At 40.8% G+C, this 20,220-nt stretch overlaps 2 long non-coding RNA genes across 14 annotated transcripts in view; one reads left to right on the forward strand and one right to left on the reverse strand.

Moving 5' to 3' along the window:
- Positions 1-6,187: 6,187 nt before the first annotated feature.
- Positions 6,188-8,012, reverse strand: LOC146761929 (uncharacterized). The gene is made up of 4 exons (XR_014942731.1): positions 7,803-8,012; positions 7,600-7,663; positions 6,514-7,457; positions 6,188-6,423 (listed from the first exon to the last, which is right to left on the reverse strand). It is a non-coding gene; the product is annotated as an uncharacterized LOC146761929 (long non-coding RNA).
- A 5,230-nt stretch (positions 8,013-13,242) lies between these two features.
- The window catches only part of LOC107309719 (uncharacterized), a 268,792-nt gene continuing 261,814 nt past the window's right edge, over positions 13,243-20,220 (forward strand). For all 13 annotated transcript variants that reach the window (XR_014942735.1, XR_014942732.1, XR_014942738.1 and 10 more), the window contains exons 1-3: positions 13,243-13,411; positions 14,751-14,789; positions 17,971-18,128. This is a non-coding gene — a long non-coding RNA (uncharacterized LOC107309719). The remainder of the gene's footprint in view (positions 13,412-14,750; positions 14,790-17,970; positions 18,129-20,220) is intronic.

The following is a 20,220-nucleotide window of genomic DNA, read 5'->3' on the forward strand; positions in this document are numbered from 1 at the left end:
GGATACAGTGGCAAGCTGACATACCCAGAAGGTGAATGAGCAGAAAGCAGATCATCTGAAGAGTGTAACGAAGCACACGTCCATCCTCTTACCCTTTTAAGAATGTTTGAGGCTATGCTTGCAAATACTCACACTCTTATCTGTTTATTCCATCCTACATTACCAGTGCTATTGATGGCAATCGGGCTCCTTTAGGTAAGAAACAAGGTGTGTGGTGGTGTGAATCTTTGGCTGACACTTGATTTGTGCTCTGTATTGCGAGAATATGATGGGAAGATATACCTCCATACTAGCTACAGGCCGGGTGATCCTGGTTCTGCTGCAGTCATTGCTTTTATTCTGTGAAACTCCACTCTGCAGCCTCTGACTCTCTCACAAGGTGGAAATATATACAGGCCCAATGGCATACATCATTATGGTAATACTTTGTCTCCCAGAGCCTTTGTAACACGGACAGCCAATGTGCTGTTTAAAAAAAAAAAAAAAAAACCTTCAAATTTAAATTACAGCGAGCGTGCAGACACAAATCTTGCTGATCCCATTTAATTAAAATCTATGTGTAAGTAGACATACTGTGTATCAGGCTGTCTGTTTGCACAAAGTGCCTTCTAGGAAGTCCAGTGATCTCACTGGAAATCTCTGGGAAGCCCTACTATGTGACTGGTTCCCCTAGAGCTCTCACAAAGCCACCTGGGACAGACAGTTCATGCTGCAGTGTTGCTACAGAGAACCTACCGACTCCACACCAGCTCTTGTGGATGACTCAGTATTTCTTGTAAGGTGCAAAGGGCTGCAGTGTGCCAGCAAGCTCTCCCCATCATCGTCAATCCCTCCCCTCTGAAGGGAAATCTGAGGGTGGGCATGCGTTGCTGGAGTTGTGTTTGTTCACCTAGAGATATGTGGGAAAGGGAAAAGCAGCCCTCCCCTCTGACTCTCACATAAATATTCAGGGGATTTCCTCTAGTAACTCCCTTTGATACTGGTGGAGTTGATACATGCTAGTCCGACATGCTCTGGTGAACAATAGGCACCAATTCCCTGTTAACAACCCGACTGCTTTTGCTCTCCTTGAAGTCAATGGGAGTTTTGTCATTGACTTAAGTGGCAGCAGGTTGGGTCGGCTGCTTTTTCAACATTTAGATTGGATGTGCACCAGATGCTAAGCAAATTGAGCTAAAAATGGATTGGAAACCCCAGTATGTTAGCAATGGAAACAGGTACGGTGAAACTCTTCATCCCTGAAGACAAACACAAAAGAGAGGGGGTAGTGGCTGCTGTGTGTGCTTTTGTCATATTAACAGCAATGTTTTTCATGACATGAGTATATAGGGATTAACGCTCCTGTTCTTCACCAGACCGAGTCTGGGATTTCAAAATGAATTCTGTGCATCTTTAAGCATGTGGTTTCTTCCTGGCTGGCTGGAGGAGCTCATCTGTCTTGGCCGTGTTTTTCTTTGCTCTCTTCCTACATCCAGAGTGGAGATTCATTTCCATTGCAGCCAGCTCTTGCAATATTGTCGCAAGATGCTTGATTGTGCTTGTGCAGACCAGTTTAGCCAAGGCTTGATGGGTCCCAATCACATCATAGATGCTCTCAGGAGCTTAAGAAGGTTGTTTATCATACAAAACTAAAGTAAACCAAGCTAAAAATGAAAACATAATTACCAACCTTATATTCCCTTCATCATGGGGATAATCCCACTTAACTTGATGAGAGTCCTCTCTTGAGTAAAGTAGGTTGAATTTGTCAGTATGGGTTTGAGTGTATGAATATGTGATTCACTCTAACTGCAAAAATAAGCCTGAGCCATTGACACTGTCCCCAAATCACATTACTTTAGAACCTAATAGCCATGGAAGGGAAAGCACAGTGGACATCACTCCTCGACCCACTTGTGTTTGTTCATAATATAATGCCAGTAAACCAACCAATGGCACCGCTTTAGATAACATGGTCTTGGGACAGCTGAAACTCCAAGACAACACGCTTAGGGATGCAGAAGGAAGGAAGCAGTTGACGTAGTTTCCTCTCTAAGGTTACTTGCTATACCTACCTTAAGAGGGCATGAAATGCACACAAATGCACAATGCATTTTTATTCTTAAATAAGTTATGAAACAATGGCTGAGTCAAATGTCCCTGTTTTGGGCTTTGGGGCATGCCATTTCAGAGCAGCTCGGTAAAATCCCAGTCTTTCCTTTGCTGATAACTACAGCTGATAACTGGTGGGACATGTTTCATCCACGTGGCACAAAAATACATGATATTGAGACACCCCTGTCACTAATGACTTCAGCAGCAGGTAGCCAGAAGACTCAGGATCTCAGAAGAGCTGCTCAACACCTAGACGGACTGATCATTAAAAAAGCATTATAAATCTCTGAATGGTTTATGGTTTATGAGGGAAACAGCAACTGATTCCTCAGTGGTGCCATTACTCTCCACTATTGCTATCATTCAAATGGCAATAATGTTGGTTATTTACCTTCAATTAAAATATCTAGTTAGTTGTGATGTCATTTAAAATAGCACTATAATATGTTTAGTGCTCCCTTACCAAACGCCATAGCTAAACTCCTCTTGGCAACAGGGGGCAGTGATATGAAATGAAAAATTAGCTTGGGGGAGGGAGGAAAAGGAAAGAATATGTAAATTTTTTGCTGGGATGTTTTTTTTTCTATGTGTCCGTATCCCTTTGGATGTGGCCATGCTGGAAGTGAGACTGTGGGCTCCTCAGAATGTGTCAGTGATCCAGGGCATCAGGTGTGGGGGGAGCATAGGGAAGTAGTCTTCCAGTCGACCAGTCTTTTGCTACTCCTTCTTGCTAGGGATGATTTATTGTCAGAACACTGTAAAACTCTTCTTAATGCAACCCTTTTTCTCCACATAATGTGAGCCATCTTCAGTACTGTTCTCTCTGTTTTCTCCAGTCCATAATCTAAATACAACTCACAAACTGGTTGTGGCCATGAGAGAATTTTCTGTTTAATGAGAAAAACCAAGAGATTCTCCATAAACCTACCTCTGTTCGTTACAGCTGCCTCCCAGTTGCCTGATGTGCATTATGTTTATTGTGAAATACGGAGAAAAATGTTTGCTGATAGCCCACAACAGCTCTTTACAGACAAAAGAGATGGGGGTTTTCTGTTTGTTTGTTTGGATGGCTTTTTTCATGTCTGCTGTCCAGTTTAGAGCATTCTTCTCATGACAGGAGCATACTTCTAGCTAACCCTTTATGCTTTCATTCAGTGTCACTGCTAAAAGAAGCAAAGAAACAACAAAAGATGTGACAAAAATTTCAGAGAGATGGAAGAACAGCTTAACAAACAACAACTAAAAAGCAACAAAGAAAACAAAAACAGAAACCAACCTTCTTATTATTACATAAGCTCTTATTTTTTAATGCAAATGTGGAAATTGGTGCTTAAAGAAATTAATGGATAACTGAAAAAGGCTGTAAAGAGTGTTAGCTCAAAAAGAGCTCTACTTGCTGTGCAGCCTCCAGCACGGCTATGCTGTAGAAATTAGTGCAAAGCCATCTCCTGCCTTGAAGAGGCTTCGGGAGCAGACAGCCCCAGCGTGTCACTGACAGACGCCCTGGCATTTTGCTGGTGGTTGTATGTCAGCTGAAGGGTAATGTCATTTAAGAAGGTTGCTTTGTTCAGATGACCAAAAACACTGGGTTTGTTGGGTAATGTCAGGTTTCTGTGTTGACCGAAGCAAGCTCGTGGCAAGAAAGATAACTCGCTTTGACAGCTTTCTGTAGTGTGGTCCAAATGTAAGCAATCAAGATGCTTTTTCTGGGGAAGGGGAAAATAATTTAGGAGTGTTGGGAGCAGCTTCCTGAAGAACACTACATTAAACTGAGTTACATAGTAAGAGATTGAATTTGGAGCCTTAACTTTAACTTTAATTTTATTTTGTGTAAATTTAGATCAGATTTATGTGCAGTGCCATGCCCTTTGTTTATAGACAGAAATCCTCAGCTAATCTGCCTGAAAACTGATGGTGTGATATGGTCTTATATTATTCTTCTGTCTGTTATGAGTTTGCATTAAGGGCCCTATAATCACACAAATAATACAGCCTACAGGGACAATGAGCAGATCAACCTAAATCAAATAAGTATCTGGATATGTACATGCTCATCTGCATATGTTATCATTACACTAACGCTACCAGTATTTATTTGCAGGAGACCTGAACAGCTCCATCAGCAAAAGCAGTCCAAGTTCAAGCCACAAAAAAAGCCAGCAGAAACAATAGCTGTCCTTTACCCCAATGCTACATTTTACATTTTGATAGCTGTTAATGACACATTCATTACTTAATCTCCGTGAGTGTTCTAAGGAATTCTTCAAAATCTTCAGGGCTTGTTTTTGGTTTGGTTTTGTTGTGGAATTAAAAGGCAAAATATCTTCTCATTCCCCAACTGTGAAGACAGCCTTTCCCACAGCAGAGGGACATCCAAGGCAGGTGGAAGTACCTCTGCCTTCTCTGCTGTGATGCAAATGCCCTGATGTTTCTCAGGAGTGGTCATTTTGTTATCAAAGTATTTCTGTGGGTCAGCATCACTTTCAGATATCACCTGCTTGCCAAATATTAATTTACAATTCTGCATGTTGCTGTTGTGACAGCCTGACTTGTACTTAAAGCGCTATAGAACATGCTGCTTGTCAACTGGGTTCAAGTCACACCGGTGTCATGACTGCAAAGAGAAAGAAGAAATAACTAGAAATGCAGGTCTGCTGCTGCTGGGGGAAGGCTTTTCAAGGTGCCTTCAAACTCCCATACTTCTGTTGATGGGCCACCTTGTGCCCTTCCAAGATGAGCAGATTGCTGTGTAACCTTATTATCCATTCATTTACCTGCTGTGGAGTTCCTGTAGCCATATAACATGAAGATCAACCAAGCGCTTAGTGATAGAAGTAAAAAGCTCTTCCTCAGTTTTCCATCCAGCAGAAGAAACCGCGAAACAGTAAGAGATTATTTCTAAGGTTGTCATCACATTTCACTTTGCTTATGTATTTGTGTGTGTTTGAAAAAGCACTGTGCCAAAAGAAAAACTTTGTATTAATACCTGGTAGGATGCTGGAGTTTTCTTTTTGTGATCATTCTTTATAGCCTACATTGCTTGTGAGAAAGTTGTCGCTTAAGGAAACAAAAGCCCTCACCTTTTGTTGGCAGAATACAGCTCCGGTGGGATGCCATGGTTAAAGAGTAACAAAAAAAGTGAGAGGGGCATTGTCTCCTTCAGGTAGTCAGGGTCACACTCCTGGGTTTTAATTCCTACAGTGTTTCATACTAAAATGACCTCATGTATTAGCTAGGACAATGGGACTGTGTAATGAAAACCACTGCGCAGCGCAGTGAATTAAAATCAAGATACACATTACAGAGTGCAAATGGCTGGAGATGCAGATAAAAAGAAAGATGGATGTAAGGAGAATATTGGACAATGATCCATGAACTGCAATTCTTCACCGTTAAGTATACTCTGCGACTTACTAATTTTCCCTTATAAGAAATGGGAATTAATGTTATTTTCCATTCTGGAGTAATTGTATAGCAATTCTTCATGTGGTTTTTCTTCCCCCCTTCTTGTGCAGGGGGCAAACTACGTGGAAGTCAAGACACGTTCAAAATTGCTGTTAAAAATGCTTCAACATGCAAATTTTCTTATGGTTTTGACTTTGTTTTCTTAGAGTTAAATGACGTGCATACATGAGAATATATTCGGTAATCACACAGCTTATGCTAAGTAACTATTTCAAGTTGTCTTAAATACCAGCATGTTTCCACATACTTACCTTGAAGTGTTAATGACATTTATTTTGGTAATTTTTACTCTACTAACATGCTCTTTCAACACTTTAATGCACTGATGTATGTTTTTCAAGCAAATCTCTTAATTTACCTCAATGAGGAAATTGACTTGAAAAGCAGCACAAATCCTTGCTTATGTAGGAAGTACGTCTTGAAGCTAATGAGCTTATTTGCCTAAGGATGCTGGTATGGGGACTGCTCCAGTGAGCAGAAGTTTCACAACTGGATACAAAGATACATTAGCTTATTGCAGACCAACCTCTTGAAATAGTGACTCTTCTTCCAGCTCTGGAAAAGCAATTTCTCCAAACATCTTTTTTTTTTTAAGTCGTGAAAATGCAAATATGAGAGAAAGCAAACATTTTTTTTTTTTCTTCTTAATATAGAACTTTAATTAAACATCAGTGTGTTTCAGGATGATGGTAACTGAAAGCAAAATCTGCCAACAACTGCAGGTAAAACTTAAGTGTTTGTTCCCCACTGCACCGCATCCGGTGTCCATTGCAGTCTTTCCATAGGGAGTAAAACTCCAGGTAGACAGAGAGATCTTTCTTTTGCCTCCAGGATGTTCTTACTACACACAATGAATCAATCCTCCTTGCAGTATGATACAGATTATTATTAGAAATGCATTAATAGTATATTATGTATTTGCAATCTTAACACAGGGCATAATTTATTTACAACCTTGCATCTCAGCTTCTTTTTCCTCTCCCCGACTCCTCTGTATCTTCTTTCTTCTGAGCAGTCTTACACGGCAGCATCAGGATTGTCCGTAGTGTTTAATGTTTTAGTGAGGTGCGTAGTCTCTCCTTTCACTCCCCAGGGTCCTGTTTCATCCTGGTGTGCTGAGAGATGCATGCTTTTACCTTTGCATCTGACAAAAAGTACTCATGAGGTGTGTGAGCAGCCTTGAGGGAATGTGTGCATCTCCTCCTTCCTCTGCTGCTGGAAAGCCTGACTGCTTCAGACAGGGACTAAGGTTGTTACAGCTTATTAAAAACTATGCCATGAGAAACTTAAACTGGCATTGCATAAACAGGACACACAACGGGCATGCACTCGACACAACATTTATTTTCAGTTGTTATTGATGACCTTTCATAAGTTGCTCATGGCTCTACTTTGGCCTGTCACTTGCGAGCTAAAGGGTCATCAATAACTTATGGAAATAACTGTCTTACTGATAGTCTGGCTACTGCATATCCAGCATTTTATCTCTTTATGTAGACACACAGACATTCAAAATACAAATCACAGAGAAAACACTTTTGATGGTAGCCACTGCCCGTTTATCTTTAAAAAAATGTGGCTTTCTAGATCTTCTTTCCTTTCTTTCTCCCTTTCTTTCTCCCTTCCTTCCTTTCTTGCTTTCTGTCTTCCTATCTCTCTGTCTTTGGTATTTCATAAAGATATGCCCCTAATTTATTTATAAGGGTGAGTCTCCAGAACAAGGTAGTATTACCGAGCTGGCTTACCAGTTCCTCTATACACATGGGTACATTCATAATTGATGAAATGGTCTATAGTGTTGTGGGTAGAATAAACTTAAGGTCAAACCTCTGGGAGAGCAAATCTTGCCATTATTCCTGATGAGAAATAAATACGTGCAGGAACTAAAAAGTGCAGAGCTGAAAGGGAATAAAACCGAATGTATAAGGGCACTTTCAACAATTCATTCCAAAGTGAAAGTACTTTTTCTTGTGTATTTTTTTTTCCCCTCCACTGCCTTGATCTTCCTAAAACTGTTGTTGGGGTAGGTTAATGACTGACCTTTGAGGGAACCGCATACCAGCCTTTGTTCCCTAGCAGTCAGGATCTTGCAGAGGCTTGAAACCTTTGAGAGAGAGAATAGGATTAAGCTGCTGTGTGAAGTCCGGCGCAGGTGATGATCAATGGGAGCGGAGCAGTGGGTTTTTCAGGACGCAGCTCCCTTCCCCCGTCAGAAGGAATTCGTTTCGCTTCTGCGGAGTTACCTGATGGAGGCGGCCGGTGTCAGGGGCTGCTCCCAGATCCTTTAAGCACCCACCAGAATCACGCAGCGTTAAAATCCCGCTGCGATCTGAATGGCCGCGGGTTGCTCCAACACCACATCGAGCAGTTTCAAAGGCCAAATAATGAGAAAGACAACTTGAACCTCGCTCTGCAAGTACATTTTGCATACACCCGGCTAACTCGCCATCCTCAGGTTTGCAGAGGTTGCAGCTAATAGAGAAAACCAGCTCTCTGTTGCAGTTGCGGCTGGCCATAAGCACAATTAGATGGATGTTTGCAGGGTGAGCCCTGTATGCCCGGCTGCACACCTGTGTGCACCAGCATTGCCATGGCTCTGATGTGTCACCCAGCTGTAAGTGTAGCAGAAGCCGAGCTCTCACCTTGAGAGCTTGACTGGATCTGCCCCGAAGGAACAGACTGTAATATCACAATCAGCCTTAGGCTGGACGGGATGTTAAGTCCCAACCGAACGCTCTGCTACGCCGGGAGGCGGCGAGCGGTCCTCACCCCGCAAAGCCCGTAGTGCAGCGCCCGAGAACGAGCGGGAAGCGGAGGAGCGGCATCAAACCTCTCCACCCCCCTCCTCCACCACCACACCCCGCTTCCCCGGGCTCCCCCGACCGGCGGCTCGGCCCCGCGGCCCAGACCGGCCGGCGCCGGCCGAGTGACATCAGCCATTCACGCCGCGGCCCAGCTGGCGCCGCCGGGGCGGTCGCTGTGACAACGCGGACGCCAACCCGCGGGCAATGACTTCCAGCTGCACGCCTCCCCCCCCCGTCGCAGCGTGCATGCGCGGCCCGGCCTTCTCTATGTCGGCCCCCCCCTCTCCTCTCTCCCAAGCTTTTCCCCCTTGTGTTGTGTGGAACAGCGGTCAGCGGGGCTCTGTGTGTGGGCGCCTCGGATTACTTGGGTTTGGAGCCAGTGGTAGCTAATGCTACGGGTTGTCTGAGCAAAGTATTTGATGAACGTAGCTGGCACATCCTAATCCTTGGGTTGCGTGCGAGTGAATGACTTCTGTGTTCGCTTTTGGGATGTCACCGCAGTTTTTGCTGCTTTCTCCTTTGCTGTTCCTTTTCCTGTGCTGGAGAAAATACATCTGAGCTGATACAGGATGCTGTCAGCACTTGGTACTGCTGCTCAAGGCTGCTAAGGCCGTGCAGTCCAAGCACCAGCCCATCAGCCATACCTGCTAAACCATCACAGTTCTGACTGTGGCCTCATGGTTTGGAAGCTCACAGTCTGTGTGTGAAACTTGCTGCAAATATCAGCCTAAATATAACTTGTAGTTGAGATGAGAATCCTACTGAAGACAAGAAAAAACTAATAACTTTTTATGTGGTTCTGAAGAGCTTAACGCGTTCTGTAGGAACAACGCGCTTCTGACTCAATTTATCTGTAAGAATGAAGACGTAGCGAAACATTAATTTTCCAGAATTATGGAATGTTTTAGTGCAACTGTAATGGCCCCTTTGTGCTTTTAATTGATGAACGCTGTTATAACACAAATTGTAACTCATTGTAACCAAGTGCTTTAGTTGTGAAAGAACCTGGCTGGCATCTTGATATAAAGGTGCTGTCTGTATAATGCACTCACATAGAATATGCTCTGATTTACTTGCAGTAGCTTATGCTAATACTGATGTTCCTTGGTACTGTTATGCTTCTGTGCCTCTTATGTGTTCAATTTCTAGCTTTTTGTACTGTGTTTCCTTAGGGAGCTGCACCTGGACTTGGGATGGCCAGGAGATCTGGGTGCTGCATGAATCAGGAGCAGTAAATGACCCTGAGGAGGGGAGCCTTCTGGAAACTGTGATGGTGTGTGTGTGTGTGTGTTGCAACTACATCTGATTAGTTCATCAGGAGCCAGTGTCAGCCTGGTACATCTAGCGCTGAGTGAGCCTGGATGCACTCCAGCTGCTGCCTTGCCCCATAGGGCTAAAACTCTCAGCCTTGCTGAACCAGACCTGTGTCTGGGTGTGCCTGATCTGTGTTGCTGTTATCAGGAGAGCTGAGCAGCCCAGTGCAGCCAGTGTCCTCACAAGACTGCAACCCTGATTCCGCATGGCTGATGCTCAGCTAGAGTTATGCAGCATCATTTGTGCCTCTGTGTTCTGCTCTACTGGGGGATAAGCTCAGGTTGTCCTGGGTCTGGGTTGGATTTGTGCTGTGCCCAACCAGGGGCTCAGACTGAGTTCAGCCTGGGGTTAGTAGCATCAATATGACTTCAGAGCCACTCGGATCAATCCAAGCTTTGCTGCTTAGCACAGCGGAGGGATAACTGGGCAAGCTTTGCAAGATGCATTCATACTCCATGCTGTGTGAAAGTACTTGTATGGATGTGAATCTGCAGGGTCCTGGGATGCAGCCTGAGCTGATGAACTCAATCAGACCAAAATTGGCACTGCATGGAACTTGTCTGGTGCCTCTGGCCCTTCAGCATCCTTGATTTGCTGCTCATCAGCTGTGGTGTATAGCTGCACGGTGACTTTATCTACTGCTGTACTTGTAGATGCAAAATCTAAAATGTGGTGATTGGGCAGAAAATCACTAGAAGTTTATAGAGAGACTCAGTAGCACAGGGAAATGGTGTTTAAGACCAGGCCCACACCTCGACACTTCACCATTTATCTTTCTTTCGGATAAGGGAGCAGATCCACAGGAATGTGGAATTTACTGTTGTTGAAAATTGAGTATAATACTGAACTTTAACTGGGCTTGTGCATTCCCTTTTCCAGTATTTGTAATAGTCAAATATTTGTGTTCCTTCATTGCATGTTACAGTTCTGATCTAGCAAAGCGCTTAAATTATGTTCTGTAGAGCTTTACTGGATCAGAGCCACTGTCAGTACTTCCAAAAAGTAAAGCCTAAAGCAGTCTCTGAAATATTTGGCTAGAGATGGTCTAGCATTATTCCTCACCCATAAGGATCTTATCTGGACCCTCCCGTAGGAACTGAAATAGCAAATGTCATGTATGCAGCCTTGGCAGTCAGTTTTGAACTTGGAGGGCTTCTTATGGTGAAGTAACGTGGGCCAACATGCCTATTAGACATGTTCAGAGCTTTTTATGCTTTTCTTATCCATTTGAAACACAAACAATTCCTGCTTTCCAAATCAGGCCTAGCCATGTATTATGATGGCAGCGGCAACTTGATAAAAATAATATGGAAAACACAGTCTTTAGTTGCCTATAGAGTGTGCCTTGTCCAAGAAGAAAAAAAATCTCCTATTCTAAAATTAACTAAATAATTGTTTTAAAAGCTTTTAATGTTGTAAGCAGTTGTTTATTGATTTGTAAACAATTTTTGATAAGTTTTCTTGGTCAGTAGTGCGAAATACATACCTGGATACATCAGTGACAGCTGTCTAAGTTAGAGATTTCTTTTCATCTTCAAAATTTGTTTATATTACTGAGCCTTTGCGGTTCATGCTTCTGATAAATGGAGCAACTTCAAACATGCTGCCTTATTCTGAAATACTTTGTCTTCTTTTCGTTATTACTTAGATGCTAAAGAATGCTGGGTGCCAGTAAGTCAAAAGTTGTTATCCTTTTGTGTGGGATTAGATTATCATGAACTCCCTACGCCTGTTCAAGGAGATGGAGGGCTGGCTAAAGGATGTATTTTCAGGTAGCCTATGCTCTGAGCTATAATGTAGGGGGAAAAAGTTCCCATGAAGCATTCACAGTGAAAATGTAACTCTGTAGAGTGTGTTTGTTGAGGACTTGGCTGTATTTCCAAATGGCAGGTTTGCTGACAAACCAAGAAACATTTATTAGCCCCTTCCAGTTACATCCTGGGAATTTTTTCAGTCTCACCCTAAGAGCCATGCCACCTATGGAGTAATATAGGATCTAACCCTCTCATGGAAAGTCAGTTTAGAGTCTCCTACCATAGTTCACTCAAAATATATTTGCTTCACAATTTTCAGGATGCAAAAGAAATATGCTTGTAAGATATACAGTTAGTACCTTGATCACCCTGAAAGTAACGCCTCACATTTATTTATTTGGAAACTACAACAGACACAAGGGGCACAATAACATTATTTGATAGAGCAAATTCTCAGCTCCAAAATTCTGTTTTTCAGCAAAGTCGCCACCATTAGCTATGCATTTTTGCTAGTGAAGAACAAGAGTCTGTGTGCCGTGATGATAAAAAAAACCTTCACAAGTGGAGGTGACTTGCTGTTACCTCTACTAAAACTCACTGCAAGCATAGATGAATGTCAGTGGGTGAATTTTTTTCTGCATGGAGGAATTCAGTGACACACCTTTACTTCATCTACTCTTCCTTGTCAAATGCCATTTTGTCAGAATGCCTCTCTGCTGCCAGCTGTTGCATGGCAACAAAATATAACAGAATATTGGTCAAAAAGATCAAGATCTGCTGCCATACCAACATCTGCCTCTGACATAATAGGCCAACATAATAAATTAGGAGGCATTACATTTGGATCAGCCATGCTAATTTGGGTATTTTGTGTATAGTGCAGTGAGCACAGAATTCTTACATTTGGCTCTGCAGAGTCAACCAGCAAATGCTGTTCTGTGAAATGATCTTAGAGACAGAAAGAAAAAAACTGCTGGAGAGGATCTGTGAAATAGGAAGAATTTTAGATATCTCTCTACTGTTGATTGGATGTAAGGAGATTAAGGAAGGCTCAGGACTGAGAATTATTTCCTGGGCCCCATTTTGGGATATGAAGCTGCAAATAGCGCATTTTCATTATGTTATTGCATTCCCAGAGCTGTCCAGTAGTCAGCTTTGGTCATGAAAGGGTTCATACCAACTTTATGAACTGCGATAACTGTATGAATTTTGTGTGTGTGTGTGGCTTCTGCATGCATCTACATACATACATACAATCAAAAAATGGTTTCTAAGACTGTAGTGTAACAAACTAATTTATGGAAAAATCCCATTATTTAATAATGTACCTCTTGTTGGAGTGAGCATCAAAAAACCTTAAGCTTTATAACCTTGAAACTCCTGTCTACCATAGCAGTGTGAATAGCGAGTAGATGGCAGTGTTTTATTTATGTAAAGCTATTTCCATGTGAATTTAAAAAAAAAGAAAAATGTTTACAGTGATTTAAGGCAAGAGAGGAAGAAAGTGGCTGACCAGATTTGACCTGACAGTAGCCCTTTATATTGTCATAATTAATAAAGTAAAAAAAAAAAAATTATTTGCATTGATTGTAACATGTTTAGTTAATTACCGCTATTTGTCTTATTCATATTGTCAAATGGGAGGTTCGTGTTTTCAATCGTTCAGGCTCTTAACTGTGGTAAATGTACTTCTGGCAGCCTCATGGCATCTGCTGTGTGCTTGTGCTGGAAGGTTTGCTCGCTTCTGCTGCCAGGGCTCTGTGTTTTTCTTGTGGAAGAGCGAGGGTGGCTTTTATACCCAGGTTAAAGAAGCTCTTTGTCCTGCAATGAAAATGTCGTGTCTTTGGGTTAAATTCATCAATTCAAATGTGGTGTTTCAGTGTTCAGTAATACAGTCTGACATGCTAGACAGTTGGTATCTGCAGAGGTTATATCTAGAATTACGTGGCTCTGAATCCTGGAGGATCTCTGGGGCATGAGGTAAGAGTGTGCCTTAACTCTCCAATGTAACTTAGGTTTATAATTCGCACCAAGATTTACTTGTAACAAGGATCACCATATTGAGAAGGAGACCTACTGCTCTACACCATTTTTCTTAGATACAAATAATTCCTTGTGGCTTTTTTGTGTGTGAAAGGATTCACTTGAAGAGTGATTCTAACAGAAACTCTGAAATGTTATTTTAAACCTAATCAGATACAGTGCTTCTGAAGCTTCAGTGGACCTGGAGATCAAAGGACAGAATTAGTTGAAGGAGGACTTCACTGTGGTGCATCTACTTGTGTTGTATTTGCAGTGTATGGATTTAAGGGAAGGAGCTCCTGCCTGAACCACCACGAGCTCTGTGTTTCCCTGCATGCTCCTTTTTGACATGCATCTTTGTCCTCTGTGGGAAGGTGGGAGGTGTATTTGACCCAGGTACGGGGTAAAGAACTCACCAGTAATCCTGTACAGAGAACAATTATGTGTCATCTTGTTTGTGTCTCTTTGTATTGGTATAAATTGAGATTTGTCATAGAAGTTCTAGAAGATTTTAATTACCCACAGAAAATGGACAGCATGATTAGTTTTCCCACACCAGAGCACTCATTTTGAACACAGAATGAAAGGAGCACATTCAGCCCTTACAATGCTGAGACCATTAACAGTGCTGCTATTTGAGGGGAAGAGGAAAGTAGGTAAATTTTTCAGAATAGAGCTATCTCACTGTATTTTATTCTGTAGAGGTTTATTTGCGGTTATGAAAATTTTTGTTCTCTCTTTAGAGGAGAAAAGACATGCAGTTTTCTTTAGTTTCTGAGAGACCTGTTAACATGTATTCAGAAGTTTCTTGTTGTTCAGTTAAGCTGTGTTGCACTGTAAATCACCATTACTAGTCCAGAATTAAAATAGTAAAGTGAAAACTGTGGAGCTGGGTACCTTAAACTATGGTAAACACTGCACTGGAGCTTCTCTTTCTTAAGTCTACTTCCTTGCTCAGCCTTTGTCTCCTTTCCTGTGGGGAGCGTGTTCATAAGGGAGGTTAGGGCAGATGGTTTGAGATTAATAACCATTGAGAAAGTAGGTCTACCCATAGCGCTTGATTTCAAATTGATTTATCCTTAAGTGTGACCTTGGATACAAGTCATCTACAGGACTGAAGCCCTCACATTGAACCTGCTTTTGATTTTTGGAAAAAATTTTAATGGTCTGAATTTAAGCTGATTTTATTTTTTCACCTGGTTGGCTAAGAACTGTATTTAACATTTTGAAGTCATTTGTTTTGTCCACAGTTCCTGTAGAAAATCATTAGTGCTGTCCTTCTTTGTCTTCTTTTCAGATATGGCAATTGTGATTGATTTCAGAGCCTGACAGACAGGTAAGTCTAGGCAATGCAAAGGGCCATAAAATACTGGAAAAAGATAAGACTGTGGCTAAGCATGGTGCACTCCAGGAAGCATCTCAGTGTTCACTCTGGCCTCTGTAAAGACTTCTCCAAGCTGGTTGGTCCTCAAGGCTAGAGTAAGAGCAAAGGTTTTGTCTCTTTCCTAGAAACTGTAGCTAAGAATGGCCTGTTAAATATTTTCCAGACTGTCCTCTTCAAATACTCATTTGATAAAGGAGAGGTTGTTCTTTGCTACTATGACTTTGTATTTCCTAGGAACCTGACAACGTTCTTGCTTCAGTTGATGGTACAGTTATGTTAAGGTCATTTGAACAGGACAAGCCTGGAACTATGCTCTTGTTTAGAAGCTCCTTCTATTATAGCTTAGCCTTCTTAGTTAGAAATTAACTGCAGTCTGAAACTGCAAAGAAAATAGAACTCGGAATTAGCGTGTGTCTACACATACATAGGGGTCCTTCTGAAAGACACCATTTCATTCTCCTTCTCACTAATTACCTCCCCTCCAAAGAAGAGCCTTTTCACCTGTTTGGTTATACAGTATTCTCTGTTCCAAAGAGCACATCTTACAGTGCTTGCTTATCCATGATCAGCTGTACTTTTCTTATAACTGGTTTGAATGCCAGCTATTCTGTGTAAGTATGAATTATTAGACCTTAATCTGTGTTGTACATCTGTGATATTTAATAACTTATTTTCTTTCTAAAGCTTGTGGGAAAATAACTTCACTTGAGTACTGGGAAAAAGTAATCCAGTAGTTAGATTTACTCATGATATTTACAGTTTAATTGGCTATAAGTTCTTGGTGCAAGTTCACCAAGGATCTGGAATCTGGTGTCTCTTGGAAGTTGTGTGAGAAACAGATTATGCAGATTATGGTCTGTGGTCACAGTTCAGTGTAGCGCTATCAAATCTGTCCTAATAACTGTACATCCACTGCCTTAATTGGAAGAAGATATCAGAAATAAAGCCTGCATTAGCCTCTATTTAGACTTAAGAATTTAAACACAGAGTGTATTTGTATGAGTTAGACATGCACTTACACTGTATCTGTGTGCATATAGTAAATTCTTAAATAACATCTAGAATTTGGATTTCTGAAAAGCGGTATTTGGATAATTATAAAAAGTGAACACCTTTAATTTTTTAAATATTCTTATGCAAATGTCTGCCAAAAGCTTCTCCAGTGTCCTCAAGCAAAACAGCTACTTACTGGAGTGACCATCATAAATATTCATTTGAATATCACAAAGAAAAACATTCCCCCTCTCCCACTTCCAGATTTAACATATCTATGTCATATTCTCCTACTTTTTCCTCTTTACTCTCTTCCTTTCCCACAACTTCTGTTTGTACAAATTTGATTTGTAAGTGACCCCGGCCTAAGGTTTGTGGTGGGCATCCTGACAATTTGCAGTATTAATGATCTTTATTTTGACCTCTAAGGAGACAGAAGGACTGAGAAACGTTATAAATACTGGAAGAGAATATTATAAATCAGCTCTAATCCTGTTGCTGAACTGGAGGCAACTGTAACAGTAAACATGAAATGTGTGACTTCATTGCGTGAGATATACTACTTAATGTCAGGATTTGCCGAGCGTGCATTGAGTTGCGTTTCATTTACTCTGAGAACTAAAACTTTTAACTGATGGCAACCACACTATCTAGCCTCACAAGTGGTGAGATACGAGAAGCATTCCTAATCCAAATCTGAAAAGCTCTAGGAGTTTGAGCTGTTTTGCCTCGGTAATGTTTATAGTACGGAAGCAGCATCTGATGACATGGTGTTTGTCAGGTACTTGTGTGGAACAGACTGAATGGCTTCCTCACATGTATTTTCTTCTTTGAATCAAATATCTGTTCTGAACTTGTTAATAGCTTTCCCCAGACATGCCAGACCACCGTATTATAGACTGAGATGCATACACAGATGCCTACAAATACGTTTTCCTGTATTTGGACAGATGTAGTCACATGTTAAAAATGGAAGACGGTTAATCAAGAAAACAGGTGTCATGTACCACTATATATGAATGGGTTAACTCTAAGGACTGTAGGGATGATGTTTAAATTAAAAAAAAGGAGAATTCCTTATGGTTAGCAACAAGGATTTTTGGGAAAGCAAAACAAAATCATGTAGTGCTGCTGTTAAAACTATTAACTCCTTGAGGGGTTTGTCAGAGAGCACAAACCAAAAAAAGAAAAACACACTCATCATTTAGAATATCAGTAAATGTCAGTGTCTGTACATCCTTAAAACAAACTCAAGAAGACATATGCCTGATTTTTATGGTTCCCTTGCAAAGCTCTATTCTGTGTGGATAAAGGTTTTTTTCTTTAAATCCTTGCATGTAAGACTGCAAATTCAGAAGAAGGATTTGTATACTAAATATGAGATCTAAATACTTAAAACTGTATGTAATACTTCAGTAATGCAGGAATTAAGCTCCTGACAGTCTGCAAAACTCTTGCTTGCTCTACCTGGTGCAGATCTTAATTGTCTCAGGGCATTCATCAATAACTGCAATACGGAAGATACCTAATAGTCTGAACTCAGCAATGATTTTTCATTGGGAGAATTATCTTGGCATGTAGTAGTAGTTATAAATTGATTGTGTGTGCAAGTGGTGTGGTGCTATAGCTTCTGGTTTTTATAAGGATGTTTTACTGATTTTAGTCTCTGGGTTGTGCTTGTATCACTCCCCTTTTGGAACTGTTGCTTATATATATGCACACAGCAAAGGGAAGTAGTCCTAGGTGCTCAGCAGTTATGAGGATAGAGTAAAAAATGAGTCAGCCTGGAGTTTGACTATTTCTTGTATCAACTTGTCAAAACATTGGATTGTAATACAAAGCTTGCAAGAATATTTTCTACACATGTAGAATGTGCTTTGCCTTTTGTTAATTTTCAAAGAAGTGGAAGAAAAAAGATGGACACACTCATCATAATTTTTTTCTTCAGATCAGAAAAGTGAAGGGGTTTCTTTGTTTAATCATTTTAATAGAACAATTATTCTTTTATTTTTAAATATAATTTTCAAGTGCATTAACTTCTTGTGACAGGTGCTGTTTTGACAGTCGTGGAGAATTAAGTAATTTTCTACCCAATAATGCAAAATTGTCAGTCAAAGATTTCTTTATCTGCTGCCCTTAGACATTCCAGCTTCATTTTGGAGTGACCATTCCTAAAAGCAAAAAGACAGCAGTGACTCTGGACCACTTCTTCTGCTGAGATCAATTGTCTGTTATAGTTCTTTACTTTGGACTAAGCTGAAGTTCCTGGCTCATTTCTTGTCTCTGAAGAGCATGAAGGTAAGAAGTTCTAATCTCTATGTGATCTTGAAGTGGAGGACTGATATTGGGATGCCATTTCCCTATTCTTATATTGCAACTGGAACCTAAAATATTAATGAAGAGTTTTCTCCAGTTCTCCTTTTGTGTCTGTCATTACTGTGTACAACAGTTCAGTGCAATCTTGTTTTATAACAGGAGTAAAAAAAAGGAAGAAATAGCTACACACTCATTGGAAACAAAATCAATTATTACTTTTAAAAACTACCTGCTTTCAATTAAGCAGGAAATTATCTAACCGGTTACTTAATTTGCTCTGGCTGGCAGTCTCTCAACTGCTTTATGCTGAGTGGAGCATGAAATTAAATATGTAACAACTATCCTAATGGTTATGTTTTTAGAAAACCAGCATTTAGAAATGGAGGTATTTTGCACAGTATCAAAAGAAATAATGACATAAAAATAAATGACTGCTGCTTCAATGCATTTGGCATTTAAAAGAAATCAACTTCATTTTAGACTCCTTTACTCTATGATTAATAACGAAACAATCTTTGGTTTGACTGATGCATATCTGTATGTGGGAACTGGGTTATTTGTTTAGATGCTAGTTTCCCCTCCCCCTTACTTCAGGTGATGTATAACACGTGAAAGTGTTGATACTGATATCTTGCTGCTTCAAGGGCTATGCTCCACGCTGTGAGCATATATTTTGTGTACAACATGTATTTTAGTGAAATTTCTGTAGGCATCTTTAAGGGATTTTGAAGTTTTCTATTTGATGCCATTTGCTGGATACATTTCTTCTTCTCAGGGTGGCTTTCTGTAACCCAGGTGACACCCTTGCATTTTTTATTGCATAAGACAGATCAATAGAATTGTATGTGGCAGGTTATTGCCTGATTTTCAGAGGTATTCCATTGGAGCTCACCACCGGCATAAAAATAGTGTGATAATAAAAACATATATATATGGGACCTTGATACAGAATTCTTCTGATTGTGCATTTGGAGGAAGGTCCAAACTTTGGTCATGTTTAGGTTTAGAGATATGCTAGCATCATCCAGCTCCCTGTATGCAATAGCTTTAACCTTCATTGAACCTTCCCCTTGCCCTAAAAATCTACAGGTGTTTGCAATGGCAGAATGATCCATAAAACTGCAGTATGTAAACATTGCTATACTACCATCCAGGAAGATATATTTTGGTTTCAGTGCCACACCTTTGATTGGAAAATGCAGCAACTCATCATGGTCCCTGCAGCACATTTGCCAAATCAATGCTTGAGCCAATGGTTAAGCACCAGGTGAGAATGTGTGGCTAACCCAGGGAGCTAAGGTGTAAGCAATGTTCCTGAGTGACAGAAGAGGTGGAGCCTGAATCCACCCCTTCTCAGCCTGATTTAAGGGTTAGCAGTCAGAGGAGTGGTGTTTCTCTGTATGGAGATGACAATCCTCCTAAGCTGTTGCCAGTCATCAGATGGAGTGAGACAGTTTTCTTTCTTTCTTTGTTATTTGTTATTACTCCATAGTGCCTGTATCCCATTAGAAGGCTCTGTCATAGCTTTCTTTTGCGACACAGCCCCTAATACCCAGATATAGGCTATTTTGTCCTTAAGTTGAGTTCTAATGCTATCTGTCATTCAAGGAAGTTGTGTTGTTTTATAAATTCTGTAATGAATGTATTTTTCTTTCCTATGGACTTGCGAATTTGAGCAGCTAAGGCTGTAAATTCATCAGACTTTGCCTTGAATCTTGTCTCAGATGTTTACTGTCTGCTACAGCTCTTGAAAGTATTTTGAAATCTGGTAGAAAGTGTTTGTTTTTCCATGAAGGTAGTCCTATCTTTGTATTGCAGAGCAATATTTGTGGTAGCAGTTGTCTACATCTTAAGAAAGTCTTGGTATTTTTAGTTGACCGTTAGTCATTTCTCAAATGGGACCAATGTCTCAGATAACAATAACAAAAATCAAGCTCTACTTTCATTGAGTTAGAACTGAAAATGCCATCTGACTTTTCATTTATGGTTTAGGTTCCTTTACCTTCTTCTCTGGCATACAATTTAGAATTGGGCCTTCAGTCTTCAAGGACTTTGTGTTCCAGTGACACGCTGC

The sequence above is a fragment of the Coturnix japonica genome, chromosome 2 (assembly GCF_054131305.1).
Source record: "Coturnix japonica strain WE chromosome 2, WE-NBRP24, whole genome shotgun sequence".
NCBI lineage: Eukaryota > Metazoa > Chordata > Aves > Galliformes > Phasianidae > Coturnix > Coturnix japonica.